Here is a 15,456-nt window from a genome sequence, read left to right as displayed (position 1 = left end):
TGCTGGAACGGTGCCGACCCAGGCTCCGGATAGGCGGCCACCTGCCTGGAAGCACGGGGTGTGCTCAAGCCAAGGCTATGGGCACTGGCAACCACCTGCGGTGCCACAAGGAGCCCAGCGGGGCTATGCGACGTGGCTGAGGCGCCATGGGTCATAGAGGGTCACCCAGCTGGGCCGCGCCCTGATGACTCCATGTGGACCGAAGAGGGGAACCCGGACGGGCCAAGCCCTAACAATACCACATCTCCGGCGTTCCCAGGGAGCAAAGGCTTAATAGGCGCCGGGGCGAACCCACCAGCGAGTCCATAGGGGAACCCACAAGAAGCGGAGGCCCTGAGGATGCCCTAGGAATGGGGGGGACCCCAGGGAGGCCTGTAAAGCTATAGCATACGCCTCCTTCTGGGCCCGCATCACCCCCACGCCCGGAAAGGGCAGATAAGGGGAGGGCGACTATTGGGAGCACACGTTCTTGCAACCAGAGCCCCTGATAACAGAAAAAAGGGCTGTCGAAGACCTCGGCGACAAGTGACTCGACTTACCAAGTGGTCAACGAAGGCCCCGGACCCCAGAGGGCGATTGACAGCAGAACCGGACAGTAGAGGGACCTGCCGTGGATTACGAGGCTGGGGGACAAGAAGACTCCGAATGGGACAGCCGTGCCGATATAAGCTTCACACGGCGCTCCCGCAGAGAATTCGGTCTTAGATGTTGGCAGGCTTCGCAGTCTGTGGAGTCATCGTGCTCACCCAGACACCACATACAAATAAGATGCGGGTCTGTCGCGGACTTCTGCCGTGAACAGGAATTGCAAGTTTTAAAGCCCGCAGGCATTGCACACTGTTCTTGATGCGAAGCATCGAAAAGGAGGCCTGAACACAGGCCAGAGGAACTGCTCACTCAGGATCCGCAATGCATGCGGAAAAGAAGAAAACTAACGTCGGTGCGTCGGGAGGGACTTCTAGGACCTCGCTGATGTCACGTACGTGGACGACGTCAGGGCGGGGTCGTGTTGCACCATCCCCCGGCACGCAGAGGTGCTGCTGCAAAAAAAATTCTGGATCCAGTCTGACACCTGGGGATATTCTAAGTTAAGAAATCTGCGGCTAGATGTCTCTATCAGATACCAGTCTTTTGTCACCCTAGACCACTTGAAGCCTGGGCAGGGGGATGGGAGAAATTTCCAGAACCAGATGTAAAAAGACCTACTAGTCTCTCCCACTTCAAATGCTGGAACCAGGTATAAATATAGGACACTCAGACCCACTATTCAGTTTACTGCCTTGCTGTTTGAACATAGGATTACCAGAGAGGCCCCAAGGACTAGCTGGTTGGCCTCCTGTTCTGAGTTACAGGGACACAACAATGTTGAAACTGCATCTGGACCCTGCCTAAAGGGAGTAAGGACTCCTAAGTGGTCTCCAACCAGCCCTGGATTCTTGGAAGTTGTGCTAAAGATTCTGTACCAGCCTAACCCTAAAACTTGGGAATTACGAAATTTTCCACCAAAAAATGACCTGAGAACTAACTGGAGACTGACACCTACCTGCTTGCTGAACTGTTCGAAGTTCATAACCTGTCAGCCTGATTTTGCAGTAGATCCGAGTACATTTTTTACATCAGCAAATCCTGTTCAGCTGCCCCTCTTAGAAGGCGTATCTGGCCTTGTGATGCCCTCGTCAGCTACAGCCTGCAGCTTTATCAATCTAGAGATTTTCGACTTCTAAAAAATTGACAGAACGTAGAAATCTTCACCGCGACTTTGTCAAGCTGCTCCCTGGCGACGATGTGGGGCAAGGCACCTCGGGAGTACACCACCTGCCTTACCTCGCTGAACTTTGCCGTCTCAGCAATTTTTTCTTCTAGATCTGAAGGTGAGCAAGTACCGGGCCAAACCCACTCCATGTAGCTGAACCCTGCTCCATCGCCCTGGTCTTGTGCGTCTAGACACCAGTCATGGACGCTTAGTTCTTTTTGGTGCTATTTTCCACCTTAAACATTGAAAATTCATAACTCCGGTTCTACTGCTTAAATTTACTTTGTGTTTGAGTCAATTTATTTATTAAATGTTACTCTACTTATTGTGTGGGAGTTTTCTTGCCTTGGGTTGCCACTTGATTACTGTTTGTGTGCAGCATAAATACCCAACAAAGTGCCTCTAAGTTAGGCCTTAGTGTTTGTATTGTCAACGCTCCGTCCATTACCACCTTTGGTTTTTCTTTGTCCGCCCTAAGTTGGCAGGGTATGCTCAGACGTGAGTCCCTTGCTCACTTTGCCACTGGAGTCAAGCAAGCCTGGCTGAAGACGGCTGTAATGCCAGAAACCGGTCCTGGGAAGCTTGATTCCGGTTCAGGGAAGACATGGCTTGGCAGTTCGGGCTGGACTGTTCCCATGAGGCACAGGGTCAGACTGATTTGCATATGGCCATGTCTGAACTGGGGTGGCGGAGTGAGCTAAAGAACGGTGATGGATTAAACCCAGATCAGTTGACTGGGGGTGAGTGTTTGTATTGTCAACGCTCCGTCCATCACCACCTTTGGTTTTTCTAAGTTAGGCCTGACAGCTTTTGTGCCACGCTACCTGAGGGTTAAACACAGGTAAGTCTGTGACCTTTTCTGGTTCACCTGACAAGGATTATGGTTGTTGCTTGAGAAGGGTTAAAACGCCACTAAACAAAAAAAACAATTTCTTACATACAGCGTTTAGATTTCCCAGAGTACACCATTTTGCCGACTCCCAACATGGCTGGACCGTTCTGTGTTTGGAGGGCTCTAGCCCATCAAATAGGTGTGGCTACCTGGGGGCTACACTCCCCTTGAAAAAACAGTTTGACAAGAAACCAGCTTGTTTGTCTAAACATAAGAGCAACCCCTTCCTAATGTGACTACCAATTGCACTTCAAAGGTGGAAGAAACAGTGAAACAAGTAAGTGGCATTCAAGAACCCAACACACTCAACCCTTTGAGGGATCGTGGTAACAAGACACACCATTTCGCTCGCTCACTCATACTTGTCAACAATGAAATAAAGAACCGAAGGAAGTTTATAATAATTATTTAAGCCGTCGTGCTCTAAAATGCAGTATTGTGCTACAATTAGACAACGAATGCATATCAAAAATATAATTAGGATGGTTAACAAACCATATACCATCAAAAGGCCCCTCATGTTATAAGAAAGTTTAGCCTACCCCCTCCTTTCTACTGAAGCTAAATGATTATATATTATAGATCTCTGGGATAAGTGGGGGACCCATATCTTACCATAGTCGGTCTCCTACTACTGTTTTGTATGACCACGCCACGCTGCTTACACCACTCAGGTCGCTCCCCTCATCCTCCTGCTATTTTGCACATTGTTGTCTTGCACATCCTACTTGGGCTTCATTTTAAAATTAATTGTAATACGCTTTTAACTGTAGATGAATTTTTAGCGTTGCTTACATTAGTTATTTGTTTGTTTTAAACTATGTTACTCTGACTTGCTCGCATCTTTGCACACTTCCATTGAGGCTACGCTGGTCTACCACAGCTTCATGCCGATTGTTGCGGAGGGAAGACCTCGCTTTAGACAGTACTTCCGGGTACTCTCTCCCTCCTTGTTTAGCGGTCCAGATTCCAGAAGCACCTATTTGAAGGCACGCTGGAGAGGACGCGCGCAGCGGGCGCGCCGCCAGCGCACTGAAGGTGCGCCAAAGGCAAGCCCATCTGCACCCGTCCGCGCCTGGACCTGGCCTAGGGCCAGAAACTCTGCTTCAGGCACCGAAGATATGCCAAGGTTACAATACGCAGGAGAGAGCCTAAGAGCTCTATGCCCGCCTAGACGACAGGCTTGCAATGTGTTTACAGGTGAGGAGCTAATAAAATCGGATTACTCACAATGCCTGGGTTGCAACATAAAAATACAAAAGCCCTTAAATTTGACACTAAATTCACATAATGAAGCTACTTTTTCAAATTCAGTGCTTAGTGAACTACACCTAGCTCTTATTAATGCCAGGTCACCTACAAAACACAGTTATGAAGTCGCCGATATCATCACTGACAATAAAAATGATATACTATTTATAACAGAAACTTGGGGCAATGTTACCTCTGATCCTGATTTTAACATTGCAGTTTCTCATGGCTATAAAGTATTTAGACACAACAGACAACTAAACAGAGGTGGTGGACTTGCTCTAATATATAGAATTGAACTAAGCTCCCACTGCTCAATTATCTGTTCATCTGACTGCGAGGCTTTTCTTTTTAAAATTTCAACACAGGGACAAGACACAATTAATGGTCTATTGATCTACCGCCCCCCCTTGCCGGTCCTAGATCTAACTTTCTGGCTAACTTAAACTCACTACTAGAGCTAAGTCTTCAATCCAATTTCTTTACGTTTCTAGGCGACTTGAACTTCCATTTTGAAGCGTTAGAAGATAAAGACACAAAGGAACTTCTAGAAATGTCATCAGAACTAGGCCTCTGACCGCTTATCCAAAAACCTACACATGTAGCAGGGCATATGGTCTTTTTTCCAACAATCCCGCCATCTTTAATATATCTACTCTTCTACTAACTTGGTCTGACCATCACGCCATTCTCTTTAGATATAAGCTTCTTCGAGCCAACACCACTATTACGGCAAACGCCAAGACCACCAGTAGATCTTGGCAAAAATTGATCCTTTTTCACTTGTTGACCATTTAGCTCAAACCCAGCCAGACTTGGAGCTAGATGCGGAATCCTCTGCCATAAAATATACTACATGGCTAGAGTATAACTGTTTGAAACTTGCTCCTATTACAATGATTAATAAAAATAGAAAAACACTTCAGCCCCATGGTTTTTGGAAGCCCTGAGATTAAACAAACAGGCTTGTAGAAGGCAAGAAACATTACAAAGCACCGGTAAAAGACAAATACAAAGCTATGCTCTCAGACTTTATACGAAAGTTGATTTCCAAGAAAAGCCACTTTTACACATCACAAATAGAAAAAGCGGGTAATTCCAGTAAAGAATTCTTTCAGACTGCAAAATATCTCACCTTGGGCACGAAAGAGAACTCTGTCAATCATAGTCAAGAGTTTTGTGATGCACTTGCTCACACATTCAAATCTAAGGTGGATCAAATCTTTGACCAGTTTGCCCACTCTAAGCCACACATTAATTCTATAGAGCAAGAAGACATTGCCAAAACGTCTTTTCTTAATGTTACTCCTACATCTTCAACTCAAATAGCTAAACTCATTCTTATGGCCAAATCAGGATCACCAGAAGATCCTTGCTCCCCTAGAATATTACATACCATCGACCAATTCATGGGACCTTATATGTCCAAGCTGTTCAACCAGATGATGTCACAAGGATCCTTTCCCACTGTATGGAAACAAGCTTGTATCTTTGCTCTTTTAAAAACAACTAATTTGAACTCGACCGACCCAGCCAACTATCGGCCTATCGCAAGAATTCCTTTGCCTGCAAAGATAATAGCGAAAACTATAAATGCAGAACTTCCTACCTTCATCGCGGACAGTCAGGTTTAAGATCATAGCCAGTTTGTTTTCAGAACTAATCACAGCACTGAAACAGCTCTGATAAGAACCACGGAAGAAATTCGGTCCTCTCTAGATGGCGGTGGGTCAGCAGTTCTTATACTGTTCGACCTATCCGCAGCATTTGACACTGTAGATCACGCCCTTCTGGTCCATCACTTAAAAAAATAGGGATAGGAGGAGAAGCCCTCTCCCTACTGACATCATTATTATCAGAAAGAACTCAAATAGTCCACCTAGGCAATTTCAAGTCGGCACCTTTTATACTGCTGTGCTGGGTCCCTCAGGGCTACTCGTTGAGTCCTACACTCTTCAACATTTATGTGGCTGAACTGGCACCACTGATCACAAGTTTTAATTTGATTCCTACCTCCTACGCCAACGATACCCAGTTGGTAATCTCGACAGTGGATAAGGATATCAATAATTCCCTAAAACTTCACGATTGTATGAGCAAGTTAAGTAACTGGATGAGCAATCATTGCCTGAAATTGAATTCAGTAATAGTGTGGGAAACCCAATGTACCCTTGGATGCTTGGGCAACGGTATTAATGGTAAAAGGAGCCTACAAGGGATTATTTTATGTAAACTAATATCCAGTTATTTAGAGCTGAGTCAAGGAGTCAGTCCTAGTGGAACAGACGCCAAAGTGTCAATAGACAACAAGAAATACAAAGAACAAATCTTAGTAGAGAAAACACACAGGAGAACCTAGAAGTTTGAAAAATATATCTTGTTTTATATATTTTAGCTTGAAATAAAGGAGTACATAAAAACATTCAGCGTGAAGTCATGGAAAGAAGCAAAAATCAAATTGTCCTAACAATACATGACTGTACAACTATTCCAAACAAATTATAAGCAACAAATCTCCAAATGAGAATATGTGTCGCTTCAAAATGACAAATTATCATAGGAATAGAAGAAAATGTCGACGTTTCGGTCTGTTCGGCGGATGTCTTCAGACCATCTTCAGGACGAAAGCAAATGTTGCTCACAAAAAGAGTCTTTTTGTAAAAGTGGATGGCTGCCTGTTACCATATGTAAAATCTATGGGTGTTGCTGCAGGAGCATAGGCTGTCTTATGGGGGAATGAATTATTTCTTCATCCCGGATCTGTCTGTGTTCAGATCAGAAAAATTGAAGAGTGCTGTATTTATTTGCACTATCTCAATCAAGCGATGGCGTTTCGTGAAGGATCAAGAACAGCGTGTGAAATTGAATTCAAGCACAACGGAAGTGATCATGTTTGGTAATCTATTTCCACCTTGGTCCCCAGCATGGTGGGCAGACAATCTCGGCCCCCCTCCTACACCTGTAGTCAAATCCAAGAACCATGCCGTTGTTATAGATGGCAAATTGATCGTGAAGCCCCAAGTATCCAAGGTGGTGTCTTCCGCATACTTTATGATTAAAACCTTAAGAAAAAAACTCCCTTTCATTCCCAAAAAATCCAGAAAGACGGTTGGGACCTCTCTAGTCCTATCAAAACTTGACTACTGTAATGGCCTATACATCAATATCCAATCCACTCACAAAATGCCGCTGCGAGACTCATACTGGATATCCCCAAACATCAGTCTGTTAGAACAGGGATTCAGGACCTGCACTGGCTGCCAGTCGGTCAGCCGGTAAAATTCAAGGCACTCTGTATCGCTCACAAGGCACTCCTTAGAGAAGGTCTGACATTTTTATGGGACCTTTTCAGATGGTATTCACCCAACAGGCCTCTACAATCGGCCAATACCAATCTGATGCCCACTGTCAGAATCAAAAAAACAAACTGGGATGCGAGGAGTTTTAGCTACAATAGCATAAAGGAATGGAACTCCCTTCTATTACATCTTAGGAAGATTCCCTCTCTTCTTGAGTTCAGAAAACAACTAAAGACATGGCTCTTTTAGGAATAGTGGTCTGAAAAACAGTATGGAGAACCGGAAGCACCAAGACACCTAAGGGTATATGTGCACTATACAAGTCATAATAACATAACATGTTCTACATCTCAGCTGGCACACTATTCTTGCTTCAGGACCTTCACTCAGTGTGTTTTTTCAGAACCCATGTCCTCAGTTCTACGACAAGATATGTGTTCTCACAAACATCAGTTGCATTCTCTTGCTAGGTCTATGTGCTAGTGACTGACCAGAAAGAATAAGGGGCACTGCTGTTTGACCTTGTCTAGTGGGTTCAGACTAAATCCCAGGAAAAGAATAAAATACAAAAACATGTGCAGGTTCTGTGTGAAAATACAACGTGGCACAAAGGCAAGCGTGTTATGTAGTAACATGTGCAAAAAAAAGCGGCCTAAAACTTGCACAGTTAGGCTAAAATAGGAAAAGCACCAATGGGCCATGCAAGAAACCCACGACCACCACCTCTGGCCTTCCTGCTAGAAGACCACACCTCTTCTCCTGGGCAGGTACTTAGGTCCCCTTCCTGAGAGTTGTTCTCACCTCTCCCTAGGAGGTCAGCAGGCTATCTCGAGGACAGCAGTTGTGTGCAACCAAAGACGGTTACTGGAAAGGTTTAGGCAACAGATTGACAATTTTCAAAAATTGCCATTTATAAAATTGTTAAATTAAACTCAACTTGGGCATCAAGTTAGATTTAATGCAGATTCTTTTGATACCTTAAAGCTTCAACTTTAGTTGTCAGTATGTAACTTCACACTAACCAATGGGGGTACCAGTCTTAATACAGTGAAAACAACAATGCAGGGGTTTTGCTTTCAGGACATGTAAAACATAACTGATATCCTCCTCTTTAATATAATGCACCCCGTCTTTGAGGCTCGTTAGGCCTACCTTAGGTGTGATTTACAAATATTTAAAAGGAAGGTTTTGGCTATGCCACAGGTTGAAATGGCAGTCGAATTAGCAGTTTTAATGCTACTCTGCCAGCCTGCAATGGCAGTGTGGGAGAGATGTTACACATTGTCACACTCGTGGTGGCAAAATAAGTATTGCAGTCCATGAGGAACACTTCATGGATAGACCCCGGGTACATCAGGTGTCATACAATAGAGATCAACGTAGTAGTAAACCTATGCCAATTGGAGATAAGCCAATTAAACTTACCCTTTTAAGGGTCAGAGTACATGCACAGAGGCCTGGAATGCAGGGTCCACAGGCACTACAGAGTAATTACACAACACTAACTCCAGCAACAGTACGGCAAAAAGTATACAGGGAGCCTGCCAAAAGAGTGTTTCACAGTTAACAACAGAATTAAACGTTGCTTTTGTTCTTTTACAACAAGTAACCAAACAGTATAGCATTTCATCTACTCCTGAAATAAAATAAGTCTTAAAAGAAAACCAATGATAATAAGCAGCACATTTCATGTTACTGATCTTCACATGCCATGATGTTTTCTAATGAGAATGTAACATTGCATTGAGGCTATAACATGAAATTTTGTCATAGTAAGAAATGTTTGATTTTTACTTTGTTGTTGCAAATAACGTGTTCTTGCACATTTATTTTCAACGGTGTGTCTACATGTCTGCACATAAATTTATGAAACAAGTAGTATTTTAAAAAAGAACACACAGCTGTCATGGCGAGGGAGTCTTAGAAAGTGAGTGAATGGGGTAATACAGACTTTAAAAAAACTCTTGATAGGACACCATAACAATGATGATCTTTACCTTCATACTTTCAACAATTCCGCACACATTTATATTTACTAGACCCATACCCTTGTGCAGGGCAAGACGGCAATGTTTATAATATGAAGAAATTGTAAAAATAATAGGATAAGTAAGGTAAAAGAGAGGACTTGTATTTTGAATTGGTCTTCTGGATTCTATCTCCCAAATGCTGATATATTTCAAGTCACCTTGCTTCCACATTCTAAGCTATGGGTTTTCTACAATGAACGGATTCTCATATTATTTTACAATAGCTGCATTCTTGTGAAGCTTTTCTCATGTTAGCCACAATGAATTGCTTTTATTAAGGGTATCTGTGTGAAGTTTTTCCTAAATTGTTACCAATGAAAAGGTTTCTCACCAGTATGGGTAATTTGATGTCTTAAGATAGCTTTCTTCTTAGTAAAGCCTCTCATACATTCAGTACACCAATGCAGTTTCCCATCCGTATGGATTCTCTGAGGGTTTAACAGCTTACCCTTTACAGTAAAGCTTTTCCCGCATTCTGTACACTGATAGGGTTTTTCATCAATGTGGATTCTCTTATGTTTCAACAAAGTACTTTTCACAGTAAAGCTTTTCCTGCAATCTGCACACTGATGGAGTTTCTCACCAGAATGGATTCTCTGATGGCTCAGCAGGGTACCCTTCTCAGTAAAGTTTCTCATGCATTCTGTACACTGACCGGGTTTCTCACTTGTATGGATTCTCTGATGGGTGAACTGTGAATCATTCACAGTAAAGCTTTGGGGAGAGGAGTTGGCCTAACGGCTAGGGCGCTCGACCTCGGACCTGGGGATCTGGGTTCGAGTCTCGTTAACGACGCCAAAACCTCCTGTGATTCTGGGCAAATCACTTAATCTCCCCGTGCCTAAAATGAATGTGTGTCCTCATGTAACGAAACTGGTAATATGTAAAGCACTCTGATACCTGATTCGGTTCGGGTCTAGTTCGCGCTATATAAAACTCTGCAAAAAAAAAAAAACTTTTCCCGCCTTCTGTACAATTATATGGTTTCTCACCAGTATGGATTCTCCGATGGTTCAACAGCATACCTGTGTCACTAAAGCTTTTCCCGCCTTCTGTACACTGATATGGTTTCTCACCAGTGTAGATTCCCTGATGCTTCAACAAATTTCTTTTTACAGTAATGCTTTTCCCGCATCTGTACACTGATATGGTTTCTCACCAGTGTAGATTCCCTGATGCTTCAACAAATTGCTTTTTACAGTAATGCGTTTCCTGCATTCTGTACAGCGATAGGGTTTCTCACTAGTGTGGAATATTTGATGCTTCAACAAATTGCTTGTCACAGTAAAGCTCTTCCCGCATTCTGTGCATTGATAGGGTTTCTCACCAGTATGGATTCTATGATGGTTCAACAGCCTACCTTTCCCAGTAAAGGTTTTCAAGCATTATGTACACTCATAGGGTTTCTCACCAGAATGGATTCTCTGATGGCTCAACAGCGTACCCTTCACAGTAAAGTTTTTCCAGCATTTTGTACACTTATAGGGTTTCTCACCAGTATGGATTCTCTGATGGTTCAACAGGGTACCCTTCTCAGTAAAGCTTTTCCAGCATTCTGTACACTGATAGGGTTTCTCACCAGTGTGGATTCTCTGATGCTTCAACAAATTGCTTTTCATAGTAAAGCTTTTCCCACATTCTGTACACTGATAGGGGTTTTCACCAGTATGGATTCTCTGATGCTTCAACAGTGTACACTTCTGAGTAAAGCTTTTCTCGCATTCTGTACACTGATAGGGTTTCTCACCAGTGTGGATTCTCTGATGTATTAACAAATTGCTTTTCATAGTAAAGCGTTTCCCACATTCTGTGCAATAATAGGGTTTCTCACCAGTGTGGATTCTGTGATGTTTCAACAAATGGCTTTTCACAGTAAAGCTTTTCCTGCATTCTGTGCAATGATAGGGTTTCTCACCTGTGTTGATTCTCTGATGTGTTAACAAATTGCTTTTCACAGTAAAGCATTTCCCACATTCTGTGCAATAATAGGGGTTCTCACCAGTGTGGACTCTGTGATGTTTCAACAAATGGCTTTTCACAGTAAAGCTTATCCTGCATTCTGTGCAATGATAGGGTTTCTCACCAATATGGATTCTCTGGTGACTCAACAGTGTACTCTTTTGAGTAAAGCTTTTCTCACATTCTGTACACTGATGGAGGTTGTCACCAGTGTGGATTCTCTGATGCCTCAACAGCGTCACCTTCAGAGTAAACCTTTTTCTACATTCTGTGCAGTGGAAGGGTTTCTCTCCAGTATGTACTATCTGGTGTTTCAAAAAACTGTTTGTTTTAATGAAGCTTTGCCTACATTCTATATACTGATAGGGTTTATCGGCGGAATAGCTTGTCTGATGCATCATCAGTGTGCTGTTCTCACTGAATCATTTCCTAAATTTTGTACAGTGACAGGGTTTCTAACAAGTATAGGTACTCTGATGAATCTGATCTATGCTATTCCAAGTGAAGATGTTCTCACATTCGGTACACTGATAGGGTCCCTCACCAGCATGCTTTATCTTATGCTTCACTATTGAATCTTTTTGCACTTTCTGTACAGTCGCATAGTTTCTAACCAGTGTGGACTATATGACAACAGTGATTTCTTCTCAGCGAAATATTTCTCACATTCATTACAGTGGAAGTGCTTCTCACCAGCATGGATTATCAGTTGCTTTATCAGTGTGCCATTCTCTTCTTTGGCTCAGTGGAGCTTTTCCCACATTCGGTAAACTGGGACGCCCTATCCTCAGAATGAACTATTTGATGGCTGTACAGCAAAGAAACCTCAGTGCAAGTTTATCCACATTCCATATACCACTAGATTTTCTCCCCAGTAAGCATTCTATGATATTTCAACAGAAATGTTCTAGGGTCAGGCTTTTATCACACTCCTTACACTGGTATGACCTATCCTCGGGATATTTAGATTAATTGCTCTAATTTTGGATTATAATTACAATTGTGGGAGTTCTAAGTAAACCAAAGGTTTTTATACTCGGTACACTCAAAGAGATGATCTCTGGTGTGCGTCTTTTAAAACTGTCCATAAAGATGAGCGCTGTATGAGATTTTTCACAAACTAGGTCTGTTTTTTTTCCCCTGAACATATATATTGTAGGGTGTGTATCCAGGTCCATCCTCCAATGAGGTTTTTTTCAGACTCTACACACTGATACAGTTGATTATCTGGTGCTGTGGTGCTGCAGGTCTCTTCATCAGGTTCTTTGATGCTGTGAATGAAAAACAAATCTCTGTGAGGATGGGAATGAAATCAAAGGGACTATTTTATTTATACAGCACATCATTCATCCGTATGGATATCACGGCGCTAAGGACGGCACATTATAAGTGAGGGTAGAGTTCTGACAGAGGGTTTCTAGGTTACTACACAGTTCTTGGGAAACATGTATTTTTAATTTTTTCCTGAATATTACGTAGTCATTGATAAGCCTAAGTTCTAGAGGTAATTCATTCCAGTGAGTCGCTGCGAGATGTGGAAAGGAGCGACCTCCAGCCCTGCTCTTCTTGATGTGCTTAGTTTTTGCCACTGCCTAGTGGCATGACCTCAAGTTCCGTGTGGGTGCATAAAAGACGACTATCATGAAGAATTCTAGGGCTCAACTGGTGTAGGACTTTGTACGCATGGCCTAATAGTTTAAATGTTGCCCTTTGTCGTACAGGGAGCCAGTGGTGCGTTTTCATGCATTCTGACGCTGAACTGTACCTGCTTTTGTTGCATACCAGTTTGGCTGCCGCAATCTGGACCATCTGCAGTCGAGTGAAGAGGTAGTCCGCCATACCCACGAAGAGTGCATTCCCATAGTCAAATTTTCTAATGAGCAGGGCTTGGACGATGGTATTCCTACACTCTAGAGGGATCCATTTTTTTCAGCAATTTTTGTGTTGCAATGCTTTTCTCACAAAGTGCACAGACATTGACCTGCATGTTTAGTGTGTTATCAACAAGAATGGCTACTTTTTTGCAGCCTGTTTAGGTGTGTGTGCATTGCCCAGTGACTAGGACATCCAGGTTGTATTCCAGACTGACTGTGCTCCTCCAAAGAGTAGACTATCAGATTTGTCTGCATTCAATTTCAGACCGCGATCGGACATCCAAGCCACCATTTCCGAGAGGCAGTTGGTTGGTCTAATCCTCGTATCTTTGAGCCCATCAAGAGCAATCAACAGTTGTGTATCGTCTGCAGAAGAGCAGATACCGACTCCCCATTGTTCGCCTATGTTGATACGTAGACATTAAAAAGGGTAGGGCTATAAAAGGGACTATAAAAAGGGACTATAAAGGACAAAGAAACTGGACGCGGAAGGAATGATTTTGAAGGGGAAAGGCAGAGATGAAGGGAGGAGAAAAGCATCAGGGGCTACACTTAAGATTTTTAGGTTTAATGTAACAGTTTGAGGATAAATGTAAAGTACACTTTTCTGATTGAAACTGGTGAACTAGTCGATCCAGTTGGTGCCTCCACCATTCAGATCAGAACTGATCAGTCTGTTCAGTTTATAAAAAATATTTGCCCCTTAACACACAAGTTACTACTTGTGTAACGATATATCTGTAAGAGACATTAGTTAGTGATAGATTCCTTACCATAGAATATCCCCAGGCATCAGACTGGATCCGGAAAACTTTCGTCAGTAGTACCCATGCGCGTCGATAGGCGTAGTCGTACGGCTCCGCGTGAGTCGTTGGCATTGTATTCGCCAATATAACGTCACTGGAGCTACTTAGACACGTCCTCGTGCGCTGATGTCAGTTCTGTACACAACTTTCCATGACAGGAACGCAGAGCCATGTAAGTTACTGACCACTGGTGCATAGAAACTAGGGCCCGAAAGGATGACCTTAACCCCAGTAATTAGTTCGCAGAACAGGGAGGATGGGTGGGGCGGTAAGGAATCTATCACTAACTAATGTCTCTTACAGATATATCGTTACACAAGTAGTAACTTGTGCATCTGAAAGAGACACGTTAGTGATAGATTCCTTACCTTAGAATAGATACCCCAGCAATACCAACCCCAGTGGTGGGTCTGCAAATAAGATTACACCAGAAAGTCACGGAGAACAGAACGGTCAAAGAAACGGTCCCTCCAGACATGACTGTCAAAGCAGTAATGCTTTGTAAAGGTGTGCAGTGAAGCCCACGTGGCAGCCTGACAGATGTCCTGCAGGGGGACACCACATCCCAATGCCGTAGTCACTGCTGTTGCCCTGGTAGAATTGGTGCGCAGCCCCACTGGATGTTTTTAGCCATAGAATAACAGGCCTTGATACACAAGACGACCCAAAGGGAGATAGTCCTTTTGTGAACAGCCCGGCCTTTCTTGGCGCCTGCATAGCCAACAAAGAGCTGGTCATCCACCCGGAATGCTTGTGTGCGAGTCAGGTAAAAGGAGAGCGCACATTTTGTGTCCAGACGGTGGAGCCTCTCTTCCTCTCTGGAAGGATGCGGAGGTGGAAAGAAAGTGCACAAAGTGATAGTCTGCCCAATATGGAAAGCAGTGAGAACCTTTGGGAAGAAGGAAGGATGAGTGCAAAGCACAGCCTTGTACGGATGAACCGACAGAAAAGGAGGCTTACAAGAAAGAGCCTGAAGCTCACTCACTCTCCTGGCCGAGGTGATAGCCACCAGGAAGGCAGTTTTCAAAGTCAGTAAACGTAAGGGACAATTGTGAAGTGGCTCAAAGGGAGCGCACGTGAGGCAAGTCAAAACAAGATTCAAGTCCCACTGAGGCATTATGAAAGGAACAGGAAGGAACATATGCGTAATGTCTTAAGATTCTGTGTACAACAGAGGACTTGAAAAGAGAAGGCTGATCTAGGACCCTCAGAAAGGCTGAAATGGCCGAAAGGTAGCCCTTGATAGTGCCCAGAGCAGAGGCCTGCCGGGCCAGAGAAAGAAGGAACAAAAGGACCTCAGAAAGAGGGACAGAAAGGGGATCCACAGTCTTGGCTGTGCACCATGCCACAAATTTGTTCCACCTGCAGGGGTATACCGATTTAGTGGAGGGACGACTGGCTGCCAGAATGACATAACAGACTTCGGGAGTAAAGTCAAATGGATAAAACTGTCGCCATTCAATCTCCACGCATGTAGGTGGAGGCTGGGCAGGTTCAGGTTGAGAACCAACCTCTGCTGCTGCGACGGAATATCCTCCCACAGAGGCAGTCGGATCGGGGGTTCCAGGCTCTTACTGAGTAGCTCGGGATAC

At 43.8% G+C, this 15,456-nt stretch overlaps 2 protein-coding genes and 1 pseudogene across 2 annotated transcripts in view; all 3 read right to left on the bottom strand.

Annotated features, from left to right (window-relative positions):
• LOC144828362 (uncharacterized) overlaps window positions 1–15,456 on the bottom strand; it is a 310,790-nt gene that overhangs the window by 193,490 nt on the left and 101,844 nt on the right. The gene's annotated exons all lie outside the window — the stretch shown is intronic.
• Window positions 1–15,456, bottom strand: part of LOC144828360 (uncharacterized) — a 219,395-nt gene that overhangs the window by 102,095 nt on the left and 101,844 nt on the right. The gene's annotated exons all lie outside the window — the stretch shown is intronic.
• LOC144827882 (uncharacterized) lies at window positions 9,534–13,023 on the bottom strand (annotated as a pseudogene).

The sequence above is a fragment of the Lissotriton helveticus genome, chromosome 4_1 (assembly GCF_964261635.1).
Source record: "Lissotriton helveticus chromosome 4_1, aLisHel1.1, whole genome shotgun sequence".
Lineage (NCBI taxonomy): Eukaryota > Metazoa > Chordata > Amphibia > Caudata > Salamandridae > Lissotriton > Lissotriton helveticus.
The sequence above is the reverse complement of the archived record's forward strand: the minus strand, read 5'-3'. Positions and strand labels throughout refer to the sequence as shown.